Source organism: Schistocerca gregaria, chromosome 3, assembly GCF_023897955.1.
Source record: "Schistocerca gregaria isolate iqSchGreg1 chromosome 3, iqSchGreg1.2, whole genome shotgun sequence".
NCBI classification, from domain to species: Eukaryota; Metazoa; Arthropoda; class Insecta; order Orthoptera; family Acrididae; genus Schistocerca; species Schistocerca gregaria.
In genome coordinates, this window is record NC_064922.1 from 308,380,120 (window position 1) to 308,394,374 (window position 14,255).

Sequence of the window (14,255 nt, forward strand, 5' to 3'; positions counted from 1 at the left end):
CGATCAAACGTTATTAGGAGGCGACAATAACATTCAAACAGCACTCAGTGGATATCGTGACTTGATCTCACTGACGAGGGCATCTCGTCTGAAGGATGCGCTGCGTCAATCAACTTCAGTCAAGCTTTCGATCGCCTGGACCACGAGTATTTGGGAGCGGTCCTCCAACATATGCGATACCCATAGCCACATGTCACTGTCGTCATGCGACTACTCCGTGGCGTGACGTCCAACGTGACTGTCAACGGCCGACATATGTAGCCCCTCACCATTTCTCTATCGTTAAGCCAAGGCTGCCCTCTGTCCACCTTACTTTACGCTATGGCCATGGAACCACTCCTATGCGGCCTGCGCCAAAGACTAACGGGTATGACGTTACTAGGCCACACTTTCCGATGTAAAGAATACTCTGACGACCTGGTGATTGTCATCCGTAACGGTGACGACACCGTCATCGCACTGACTTGGATAGCTACTTATGGCCACTGGTAGTCGTATCAACGTTGCAAAATCGGTGGCGATGAACATCGAGGTCGGAATGCCTGAGGACAGCGTCCCCCGTTTACAGCTCGGAGATACGTCGAAATGCCTCGGCATTCATTTCACAGACGATATACAACGAACAGCTATTCACAACTTTCGACGACTTTTACGAAATGTTCCGACTGGGATAGCCAATAAGCGCCTGTGACTACTGACATCGTCCAGCGGACCCAGTATGTCAACACACATTTAGCGTCACGCATACCACACATTGCCCAGATATTACCTATACTGGTGATGTTAGCTCAGCGTATACTGGCTTCTTTTGGGTCCTTTGCGAGTTCAGGAATACTTTTCAAGATCAAATACGAGGTCTCACCCTTCCCCCGGACAGGCGAAGGCTTGGTCTTTATCACGTTCATGACAGAGCGATAGCCCTTTTCGTGAGCATGTTAGTCAAACTATGGTACCGCCGTCCGGACAGTGTGACGAGTTTGTTACTAGAAGAATTAGGGCCGCCCTCCCTCTCGTCACTGTGCCAGTACATCACGTCCCTCGTTCCTCTTCTACATCGGTGTATTTACCTAGAACTCAGTTACGTTCGACTTGCCTTACCAGCTACTCGACTGGCGACTGCACGGAAGGTTTATCGTGTCCTGCAGCGTGGAACGACCCGATAACATCGTGGAGAGGAAGCACCCGAACGTCAACTGACGAGTAGTGTGGAGGACGATTAACCACGTAACACTGGACACTGCCGTCACGGCGTTGTGGTGTATCACTGTCAACTGTAAGCAAGTGACTAGATCAGGGCTGCATGCGATCCATATGGTGGACTCACCCATGTGCACGAGCTGTGGCGTTCAAGACAACGCCGTCTTAGCTGTGGCGCGTCTACGGCAGTGGCGCTTACTGAAGCAAATGTCAGCGCACTTCCTTCGAGTGACACCGAATCATGTCGAACCCAAGACTATATTCTTCCTGGATGAGAGGTAGTACCCACGCACGAAAACTAGTGCCGTGACGTGGCTTCGTGGTCATGCAGTGCATTATTTGTTTCAAGACGGCACTAATGACACTTCAGACGTTTGGAACTATTTGCAGGAACGACATTGCAAGATCCTCCGTAACCCACAGTATCGACAATATTTTTCCATTTATTTGTGAAGTGCGTTCCACGACCCTCCACACAGCTGGATCATCACGGGCAAGAGAAGCTAAAATTACAAGACGATGATATAACACTACACGTTACAACGTGGGGTCTACCTTGCTCATTGCGGGAAGTCGTACCTGGATGATAAAGCAAATGGAGAGTTTCGTCGTGACCCCTTGCACTATGTAGCAGCCCTTGCCCCCTTTCCTCTTTTTGTCTTCGCAGTTCTTTGTTTCCCATCGGGTGCAAGATGTAGTACTGGTTAATGGTGGTACGGATTCCACCCTTAGGATTTATTTAATGGCTTCCTTAGCATCGCACATTGTTCTCTTTCTTTTTGCCCTTTGCTGCAACTATTAGTAATGTTTTCGGTTATGTGCGTCCCTAATTCGACGCAACGAGTGTACTTATTAGTTTCAGTTACTTACGGCTTAAAAAATAATGAAATAAATAAAATAACAAAACACCAGTAACCAAATAAAAAAAAAACAAAAAAAAACATTTCATCCCTTGTACCACATCCACAGGACGGGAGAGAGGAGACATTGAGGCCAGACCTATAAAAGAAATTGCTTATGCGAGGTTGCAAGCCCGAGATGGTTTTTTTTGTGTCAAATTGCGGATTGATTTTGCTGGGCTCTGATGCATATAGTCAGAAGTACCCAACAACTGTTGTTCCTTTAGCTTATATCGTCTCCCAGTCCGTTCGACACCTAATACTGAACCTGTCTCTCGACATATCTCAATGAGTCGACGATTAACAGTCGATGTGAGACAAATTTTCCCGCGATTTATTCAGCAAATGTCTCCTGCACTAAATCCATGTATTTATCGCCTTGTAGAAACACATGTTCACCAAGAAAAATACGTTTCTCAGTTAAAAGGAACAAAATTTAAAAACAAAGTGAATATATGAACACTACACATTTTATTTGATAGCTTTCATAATCTGAATTAAACACTTAAAGGTTGTACAGCAGTAGACCGAATTAAAAAATAAAGAATCTTATCTATGAAGAAACGATTCTGCCAACTTTCTTTCGAACTTCCAGCGTAATCTAGATCAGTAATCCTTAGCCCAGTGCACAACAACTTCCCCAACCTACTGTATAGCACTATCTTCGCACAAACAACCAAGATCAAATGTGATTTCCGTACGAGAAACCTTTTATTGCATACAGAACATAGATGACATGTCGAATTCATGGTAAAGCATTTTTAATACCCAGCAGTGTATCGAACAAGGGAAACTCCCCATCGCTACCCCTCAGATTTTGAGGTAAGATGGCCCATTGCATAGTCTGTTCAAAACTGAACACAGATGAAGCATGGAAAAAGGATGAAAGTTTATTGAACTATGAAACAAAAAAAATAGAAACTGTGAACGGTTCAAGCTCAACAAGTGCAACGTTGAATGACGTGCAACATCTATGGCGTGATTGTTAAGGGGTCACGGTGTTGGATTGCAAAGCGGAGGAGCCGGTTTCAAAATTCGCTTGTGACATTTATTTTCATTTTTTCCCCCAACGTTACGAACTGCCTGCCGGTCATTGAAATGTTTGTCTTCTTTCTGTAGTCTTGGCAGTTATACTATACTCTGTTTAAAGAATGCGAGTCATGTGGTAAGCATACATTACCGTCGCAAGTAACTGAGATGAATAGAGAGAGCAGGCGAGATACCACATAGACGTCTCATAGAAATGAAAACAACAAATAAACATGTGTGAACTATGTTACAACAGAGAACTTCAAGAGTCAAAACTTCCAAAACGGAACGCAGCTCCCAATACATTAAAAACTTATGGGTGACAGAGCACAGAGATATTGTGTGAATGTGAAACTGTTGCGTTCATTTCTTGCAGCTTATGTGACAAACTATTAAGTTCTCATCATTTCCTTGCGAGTGATCATTCTCATTTACACGAACATCTAAATCGGGCAAGAAGGCATATCCCACGCACTTACCAGTCATTCAAATTAGGTGCGCTGATAGGAGATTCCCATCATACGACACACGTACTGTCACCAATGCCGTGTATGACACAGCAGACGGGTTTTCCCGTGAAGGATTCGGTTGACTTGTCGCCTTGTCACCAACGTTTGCGGTTCCCACTCGAAAGCCACTTCTTTCGGCTGCTAACACAGTAGTTTTGCAGAATCAACTGTCATTATAGGTCCCTACCTTACACCTCCCTGTTGCAAACGGACGTTGCACCATCACACAGGCACAAATTTGAATACAGCGAACAGCGAAAAGTAGATATATACGTATGTAATTAGCACGAGAGAGCTTTGGGCATAGTTCGCGGCCCCTTTTGCACACCTTGACTAAGTTACCACGACGCCATGGTTGTTCCACACTGCTCTACGTTGCAGTTCTTAGACTTGAACCGTTCACTGTTCGTGTTTTGCTTTTTTCACATTTCAGTACGGCTTCTTCTTGTTTCCGTTCAGTTTTTGAGGGGGCTGCCCACTGGACCCTCATCTGAGGAGAGGGGCAGGGGGGGGAAATTACCTTGTAAGAAACGGCGGACTGTTTTTGTAAATGACAAGGCCGTAGGTCAACATTGTCCTTCTAAAGGTTATTTTTCAAATTCAAAAGTAGATATAACACAGGCTGTGTAGCACGAGGCACATCGAGTTGTGCATTCAGGTAATTGGCACACGTTTTCTCAATTAACATTCTACCACTAGAACATCCATCTCACACAGCCAGTTATGAACAGCGTGTTTCATTCGCCCCAAAAATCTTGAACGTTACTAGCTTCAAAACCAAAATTTATTTAAACTGCTTTATACACAATCGGTTTGAATATAATAAATATAAAAAAAAATTCTATTGAAAAAGTGATGTAACTCTCAGGAAAATAACAAAGTAAAGAGTGTTACTAATTCCTCATAACTAGTGACGTTTACCTATCTAAACAGATATTGCTTTTACTTACTATTTTGTTAGTTACAGAGGAAAAAACCTTATCTGAAACAACCTGTTGATTTTGTTGAAACTTGAGCGAAAGCTTACACAAAGCCTTTGAATATCAGACACAGTTCTAAGGTAATCTCACAGTTCTGCTGTACAATTCCGTTAACGACTTGCAAATATTCCATTAGAAAGCTCCGTAATCATCATATTAGATGTGATACTGTAAGAAGAAATTGAGAGAGCTCTCACAAAGCCAAGAAGAAGCAAGTTAGTTGTAGCAGATGACAGTCCCTCAGAATTAGTGAGATTCCTGGAACTAACCGTGACAAACTATTCCACCTGCTGTGCAAGAGATATGAGACAGGTGAAATACGCCCAAAGTTCAAGAAACGTCTAATAATTTCAGATACAAAGACGACAGCAGCAGACAGTAAGAATAGTATCTAACCATCAGTTTAATAACTCACTCTTTCAAAATACTGAGACGAATTACTGACAGAAGAATGGAGAAAAACTTGTAGACGACGCATTTTGACAACGCTGACTGGACAACATTCTTCGAAATTCTGATGGTAGCAGGGTTAAATCACAGGGAGAGAAAGGTTAATTAGAACTTATACAGCAACCAGGATGCCGTTATGAAAGTCGAAGGACATTAACGGCAAGTTGTGGTTGAGAAGGGAGTGAGACAGAGTCCTAGATTATTCTCTGTTCATAGAGCACGCAGTAAAGGAAACCAAGGAGAAAGTTGTAAAGGCAATTAAAGTTCAGCGAGAAGAGATAAAAAATTGTGACGTTTATTGATGACCTTGTAATTCTGACAGAGACAGCAAAGGACTCGGAAGAGCAGCTCAGCAGGATGGACAGTGTCTTGAAATGACATCGGAAGATGAACGTCAACAAAAGTAAAACAACAGTAATGGAATGACGTCGAATTAAGTAATACGATGGAGAGAAGTAGATTAGGAAATGAGATCCTACTTGTAGTAGATGAGTTTTGCTTTTTGGGTGGCAAAGTAACTGTTGATTCTCGACGTAGAGGAGATATGAAATCGATACTAGCAATGGCTACATTAGTGTTTCTAAAAAAGACGAATTTTTAACATCGAATATAATTTTAACTGTTAGGTAGTATTTTCCTAAGATATCTGTCTTTAGTAGAGGATTGTACGGAAGTAAAACGTGGAAGATAAACAGTTGAGAGAAGACGCGAGTAGGAGCTTTGGAAATGTGTTGCTGTACGAGAAGGGTAGACAGAACAAATGAAAAGAAGATACTGGATTGAAGTGGGTCAAAAAGAAATTTGTGCCACAGCTTGCCTAAAAGAAGGGATCGGCTGACAGGACACACAATGAAGCCTGAAGAAATAGTCAGCTTGTAATGGAGGGAAGTGTGCTGGCTAAAAATTTTAGATTATGACCTAGATGTCAATACAATAAGAAGGTTGAAATAGATGTAGGTAGTAATAGTTATTCAGACGCGAAGACGCTTGCACAGCAGATACTAGCATGGACAACTGAATCATATCTGTCTTTGCACTGAAAATCATTACGGAAAACATAATGTCGAATTCCACTGGTTCCTTTTTGTTCAGTAATTGATCTATGTTTCCTTTAAATTTTGTTTTTATTGTGTTCCATTTTCTTTAGAAACGGTTTCTGAACATTCGTTCGTATCAGCAATTTCTACTCCCAGTCAGACTCCACAATACCTCGCTCTTCAACACTGAAGCATCATTCTATAGTCACTAAAAATGAAACTGTTTGTAAAGTAAAGCTACCGGAAATCTGAAGATTGTTTCTAACATCTCAGTACTTAAATAAGTATGATCTTATTCGAAGTGGTGTTCCCTTACCATTTTCCATTTTTTGAACTGACTTCCGTAACCACTTACATGTACCAAGCAGTTTAACATTGCCTGATAAACACAGTTCAACTTGGCTTTTTTCACATGACAAGTCAATGTCAGAGATGATAGAGACGACATCATCATCATCATCTTCATCATCATTTAAGACTGATTATGCCTTTCAGCGTTCAGTCTGGAGCATAGCCCTCTTATAAAATTCCTCCACGATCCCCTATTCAGTGCTAACATTGGTGCCTCTTCTGGTGTTAAACCTATTACTTCAAAATCATTCTTAACTGAATCCAGGTACCTTCTCCTTGGCCTGCCCCGACTCCTCCTACCCTCTACTCCTGAACCCATGAGTCTCTTGGGTAACCTTGCTTCTCCCATGCGTGTAACATGATCCCACCATCTAAGCCTGTTCGCCCTGACTGCTACATCTATAGAGTTCATTCACAGTTTTTCTTTGATTTCCCCATTGTGGACACCCTCCTGCCATTGTTCCGATCTACTAGTACCTGCAATCATCCTAGCTACTTTCATATCCGTAACCTCAACCTTGTTGATAAGGTAACCTGAATCCACCCAGCTTTCGCTCCCATACAACAAAATTGGTCGAAAGTTTGAACGGTGCACAGATAGTTTAGTCTTGGTACTGACTTCCTTCTTGCAGAAGAGAGTAGATCGTAGCTGAGCGCTCACTGCATTAGCTTTGCTACACCTCGCTTCCAGTTCTTTCACTATGTTGCCATCCTGTGAGAATATGCATCCTAAGTACATGAAATCGTCCACCTGTTCTAACTTTGTTCCTCCTATTTGGCACTCAATCCGTTTATATTTCTTTCCCACTGACATTACTTTCGTTTTGGAGATGCTAATCTTCATACCATAGTCCTTACATTTCTGATCTAGCTCTGAAATATTACTTTGCAAACTTTCAATCTAATCTGCCATCACAACTAAGTCATCCGCATATGCAAGACTGCTTATTTTGTGTTCACATATTTTAATCTCACCCAGCCAATTTATTGTTTTCAACATATGATCCATAAATAATATGAACAACAGTGGCGACAGGTTGCAGCCTTGTCTTTCCCTGAAACTACTCTGAACCATGAACTCAATTTACCGTCAACTCTAACTGCTGCCTGACTATCCATGTAAAGGCCTTTAATTACTTGCAAAAGTTTGCCGCCTATTCCATAATCTCGTAGAACAGACAATAACTTCCTCCTAGGAACCCGGTCATATGCCTTTTCTAGATCTATAAAGCATAGGTACAATTCCCTGTCCCACTCATAACACTTCTCCATTATTTGCCGTAAGCTAAAGATCTGGTCCTGACAACCTCTAAGAGGCCTAAACCCACACTGATTTTCATCCAATTCGTCCTCAACTAATACTTGCACTTTCCTTTCAACAATACCTGAGAAGATTTTACCCACAACGCTGATTAAAAAGATACCTCTGTAGTTGTTACAATCTTTTCTGTTTCCATGTTTAAAGATTGGTGTGATTACTGCTTTTGTCCAGTCTGATGGAACCTGTCCCGACTCCCAGGCCATTTCAATTATCCTGTGTAGCCATTTAAGACCTGACATTCCACTGTATTTGATGAGTTCCGACTTAATATCATCCACCCCAGCTGCTTTATTGCACTGCAATCTACGGACCATTTTCTCCACTTCCTCAAATGTGATCCTATTTCCATCATCATTCCTATCCCATTCTATCTCGAAATCTGAAACATTACTGATTGTATTTTCACCTACCTTGAGCAACTCTTCAAAATATTCCCTCCATCTGCTCAAGGCATCCACAGGATTCACCAGAAGTTTTCCTCACCTGTCCAAAATGTCATTTCCTTCTTACCTCCCTTTCGAAGACTGCTAATTACACTCCAGAATGGTTTTCCAGCAGCTTGACCCATAGTCTCCAACCTGTTTCCGAAGTCTTCACTTGACAAGTCAATGTCAGAGATGATAGAGACGACAAGTAAAAGAAAAAAATTCATCGTCTGGGGATCGAATCCTAGACTTTTGTACGTGGTAACATTGTGCTTATCCACTGAGCCACCGAGCGTATAAAACTATAACTACGACCGAGTGGGATAACGTTCAGATGCCCGGATACCAGAGATCTCCTTTTCTTTGTACGGCAGGACCAAATTTTAAATTTTAGAGGCAAAGCACGTCCCTTAGGTGAATAATCCCTTGGGCCAGTGGTATAATAAGGAAAGGGACAGAAGCGTGACCACCGAGCGGCGCTGCGTGCTATAATGAACGACGTGTGCCTGCGGAATAGCCAAGGAGCGACTTTCTCGGAGAGCCCCAGGCAGCCCGACTGGGCTCTCATTGCTGCGCCGGCCTTTCTGATGGAGCCGGCAGATATTGGCGTCCCGTAGGAATGTGCGGTATGCGGCCAACGCCCCTTCTGCGAATGAAGTGCGCGTCGGACGGCAGACGCGCCGCGGTTCCACAAAGGCCTGTCTTGTCGCGCCTGTCCCCGTGCCCCCATTGAGTTCGCGCCTCCCACTCCACAAGCCGCTGCGCCTCAGCAGACAGTGCCATCTCCGCTTGGCAAACTGTGTTGCTAACTAACTGGTGTGTCCACGGTGACCGTGAAGCTCTATAGCGTACAGCACCTGAAGAAGTTAACAACCGTTCAAACCGCTCGGCCACGTTAGTAATAGTGATGAAACATCTGTAGTTGCGCTATGTTTACGGACACAATCGGTTACAAACATATTTGGACTTTCATGGTATGTCCTGTCTATCACACCTAGGTGAAAATTCCCCGAACTGGCATATCGATGGCATCCACGTCATTATCATCATCATGAGTTTCTGAGAAGTAGATACCTTAGGGGTTGCGAAGCAACTCAAATCGCTTGATACGGGCAAGTCTTCAGGTCCAGATTGTATACCGATTAGGTTCCTTTCAGATTACGCTGATACTATAGCTCCCTACTTAGCACTCATATACAACCGCTCGCTCACCGATAGATCTGTACCTACAGATTGGAAAATTGCGCAGGTCGCACCAGTGTTCAAGAAGGGTAGTAGGAGTAATCCATTTAACTACAGACCTATATCATTGACGTCGGTTTGCAGTAGGGTTTTGGAGCATATACTGTATTCAAACATTATGAATCACGTCGAAGGGAACGATCTATTGACACGTAATCAGCATGGCTTCAGAAAACATCGCTCTTGTGCAACGCAGCTAGCTCTTTATTCGCACGAAGTAATGGCCGCTATCGACAGGGGATCTCAAGTTGATTCCGTATTTCTGGATTTCGGGAAAGCTTTTGACACCGTTCCTCATAAGCGACTTCTAATCAAGCTGCGGAGCTATGGGGTATCGTCTCAGTTGTGCGACTGGATTCGTGATTTCCTGTCAGGAAGGTCGCAGTTCGTAGTAATAGACGGCAAATCATCGAGTAAAACTGAAGTGATATCAGGTGTTCCCCAGGGAAGCGTCCTGGGACCTCTACTGTTCCTGATCTATGTAAATGAACTGGGTGACAATCTGAGCAGTTCTCTTAGACTTTTCGCAGATGATGCTGTAATTTACCGTCTAGTAAGGTCATCCGAAGACCAGTATCAGTTGCAAAGCGATTTAGAAAAGATTGCTGTATGGTGTGGCGGGTGGCAGTTGACGCTAAATAACGAAAAGTGTAAGTTGATCCACATGAGTTCCAAAAGAAATCCGTTGGAAATCGATTACTCGATAAATAGTACAATTATCAAGGCTGTCAATTCAACTAAGTACCTGGGTGTTAAAATTACGAACAACTTCAGTTGGAAGGACCACATAGATAATATTGTCGGGAAGGCGAGCCAAAGGTTACGTTTCATTGGCAGGACACTTAGAAGATGCAACAAGTCCACTAAAGAGACAGCTTACACTACACTCGTTCGTCCTCTGTTAGAATATTGCTGCGCGGTGTGGGATCCTTACGAGGTGGGATTGACGGAGGACATCGAAAGGGTGCAAAAAAGGGCAGCTCGTTTTGTATTATCACGTTATAGGGGAGAGAGTGTGGCAGATATGATACACGAGTTGGGATGGAAGTCATTACAGCATAGACGTTTTTCGTCGCGGCGAGACCTTTTTACGAAATTTCAGTCACCAACTTTCTCTTCCGAATGCGAAAATATTTTGATGAGCCCAACCTACATAGGTAGGAATGATCATCAAAATAAAATAAGAGAAATCAGAGCTCGAACAGAAAGGTTTAGGTGTTCGTTTTTCCCGCTCGCTGTTCGGGAGTGGAATAGTAGAGAGATAGTATGATTGTGGTTCGATGAACCCTCTGCCAAGCACTTACATGTGAATTGCAGAGTAGTCATGTAGATGTAGATGTAGGTAGATCATCACTATCATCTACATTCATGGATTAGGTCCGAGGAATCTTTTCCGGCTTCAGCGTCTCCATTGCTTCCTGAGCCAACCTCCATCCCTCACGCCTTTCGGCAAATATTGCAAAACCGTTTTAGAATGTCTTGTCCCAATCTGTCAGCATGTTGCTTCCATTTCGTCTTGCATATGTCGATTTTTTCTGTTACTGGAAAATATTTTAAGCTCATTTCATGTATCTTCGTTTCTTACTCTACAAGGGGCTGCCAAATGAAAACCGAACACACGCCCCTACGCGACCGCGGAATGGCTCTGCTCAAAAGTAGTCACCACAAGCGTTAAGACATTTATCTTGCTGGGAGACGAGACTATCAATTCTTGTTTCGTAGACGCTGACGAATTCAAAACCGCATCCTCTATTGCACTTCCTCGTCCGACTGAAACTGACGTGGACGCATGTCTTTCTTAACGCTGGCGAAGATGTGAAAATCACACAGAGAAATATCCAGGAAGTACGGTAAGAACTGAAATGTTTCCCAACCAGATCGATGCAGCCAAAACCTTCGTCTGACTGGCAGTGTGGGGGTAGGCGTTACCGTCCAACTTACCGGAACTTGTGTGCGCAGCATTGGATTTATTTGTCAGGGGATATTTGGAATATTTCCACCTTTGGCTTTGCCGTTGTCCATCCGACTCAAAATAGTGGCACCACTAAAGGTAACGATGGCCTTCTTCTGACGTCTCTAGCCGTCGAGGTCCTCGAGTGAGGAGTGAGGAACCACAACTCGCATTGCTAAGAAGATACTTTGTAGAAACTTTGACGCACCATGTTGTCGGACGGAATCATCCAGTTGCACGATAATGTGTGTGTGTGTGTGTGTGTGTGTGTGTGTGTGTGTGTCGCACACACACACTCTCTCAATCGGATGTTTTCCTTGATTTCCGGAAGGCGTTCGATACAGTTCCGCACTGTCGCCTGATAAACAAAGTAAGAGCCTACGGAATATCAGACCAGCTGTGTGGCTGGATTGAACAGATTTTAGCAAACAGAACACAGCCTGTTGTTATCAATGGAGAGACGTCTACAGACGTTAAAGTAACCTCTGGCGTGCCACAGGGGAGTGTTATGGGACCATTGCTTTTCACAATATATATAAATGACCTAGTAGATAATGTCGGAAGTTCCATGCGGCTTTTCGCGGATGATGCTGTAGTATACAGAGAAGTTGCAGCATTAGAAAATTGTAGCGAAATGCAGGAAGATCTGCAGCGGATAGGCACTTGGTGCAGGGAGTGGCAACTGACCCTTAACATAGACAAATGTAATGTATTGAATACATAGAAAGAAGGATCCTTTATTGTATGATTAAATGATAGCGGAACAAGCACTGGTAGCAGTTACTTCTGTAAAATACCTGGGTGTATGCGTGTGGAACGATTTGAAGTGGAATGATCATATAAAATTGTTGGTAAGGCAGGTACCAGGTTGAGATTCATTGGGAGAGTCCTTAGAAAATGTAGTCCATCAACAAAGGAGGTGGCTTACAAAACTCCCGTTCGACCTATACTTGAGTATCGTTCATCAGTGTGGGATCTGTACCAGATCGGGTTGACGGAGGAGATAGAGAAGATCCAAAGAAGAGCGGCGCGTTTCGTCACAGGGTTATTTGGTAACCATGATAGCGTTACGGAGATGTTTAGTAAACTCAAGTGGCAGACTCTGCAAGAGAGGCGCTCTGCATAGCGGTGAAGCTTGCTCGCCAAGTTTCGAGAGGGGGCGTTTACGGATGAGGTATCGAATATATTGCTTCGCCCTACTTATACCTCCCGAGGAGATCACGAATGTAAAATTAGAGAGATTCGAGCGCGCACGGACGCTTTCAGACAGTCTTTCTTCCCGTGAACGATACGCGACTGGAACAGAAAACGGAGGTAATGACAGTGGAACGTAAAGTGCCCTCCGCCACACACCGTTGGGTGGCTTGCGGAGTATAAATGTATAGGTATATATGTATATATGTAAGTCACGCTTCAACGATTTGGTTGAGAAACAATGCAACATCCTCCGTACGTGGCGGCTCTTTCACATCATTGCCGACCTGAAGAGAGGTATACGTAGACGTCGGTTTCAGTCGGTCTAGGAACTGCAATAGTGGGTGCGTTTTGGAACCGTCAGCGGCCGACCCTGTTCTACGAAACAGGAATTGATCGTCTCGTCTCCCTATGGAATAAATGTCTTAAAGCGCCTGTTGATTACTTTTGAGTGGAACCATTCCAAAGTCCCGTTGTCGCGGGTGTGCAGTTTTCATTTGCACTCCGTCATAACTGCTAGATCACATTGTTTCACTGGTCTGAGTAATTTCATTTATGAAATCATTATTCGATTTACGTTTTCCTTCTTTGGAATCCAAGCCTCAGAACCGTACAGTAGCACAGGAAAAGGTAGTGTTTTTATAGAATTTCAGTTGGATTTTTTATGTCTTTTACATAAAGCCCCTTTTATTATTCCACAGACGCTCTGGTATTTTGCTGTTTTATTCTTTATATCTTTATCATAATCAAATGAAATGCCGCAGCTGTGGTTGTTAAAATAGGCTACCTGCTCGACAACTTTCTTTTCTATCAATATTTTTGAGGGCACCTGTTGTTTTCCTCGGAATACCATTACTGCAGACATTTTGAAATTATAATTTTGGCTGATTTGGTTTAATTTTAAAATATTTTATTGTAATCATTCTTCCGAACTGGCTGTTTGGTCATAAGCATGCAGTTATGTTAATATATAACGGTCCTTCTCTAATTTTATTGCTTTGTAGTATTTTGATGGCGTCCAGACAAATTAAGTATTGCTTTTGCTATATATACCTGTTATATATGTAATTATTGAAGCTTTCGTGGCCACTTTTTTATTTATAGCCTACAAATAAGGTTCCCAGAAACACGAGCAACTCGAATAACAGAACCAGTAAGGTACGTTGTCCTCGATGGCGAATGTACGTCAGAAACAAGGGTTTCCTCAGGACTGCCCCAGAGAAATGCGATAAGACCACTCTTGCTCTCTATATACGTAAATGATCTGACGGACAGGGTGAGAAGCAATCTGAGAATGACTGCTGATGACGCTGTACGATAAGGGGAACTATCGCAATTGAATGATTGTAGGAGGATACAAGATCACGTAGTGTTATAAATGATTTGACTGTACAAAAACGTATTTTAATGCAGACGAGTAGGAAAAACAATTTTATAATGTTCGGATACAGTATCAGCAGTGTGCGATTTGACACATTCACGTCTATTAATTGTCTAGGCGGAACATTGCAAAGTGATATGATATGGAGTGAAGACGTAAGGTCGGTATTAGAGATGGGGAATGGTTCATATGGCTCTGAGCACTATGGGACTTAACTTCTGAGGTGATCAGTCCCTATAACTTAGAACCACTTAAAACTAACTAACCTAAGGACATCACAAGCACCCAT

The 14,255-nt window shown here is 43.0% G+C and overlaps 1 protein-coding gene across 1 annotated transcript in view; it reads right to left on the reverse strand.

Annotated features, from left to right (window-relative positions):
- Positions 1–14,255, reverse strand: part of LOC126355886 (tyrosine decarboxylase-like) — a 519,636-nt gene that overhangs the window by 378,120 nt on the left and 127,261 nt on the right. The gene's annotated exons all lie outside the window — the stretch shown is intronic.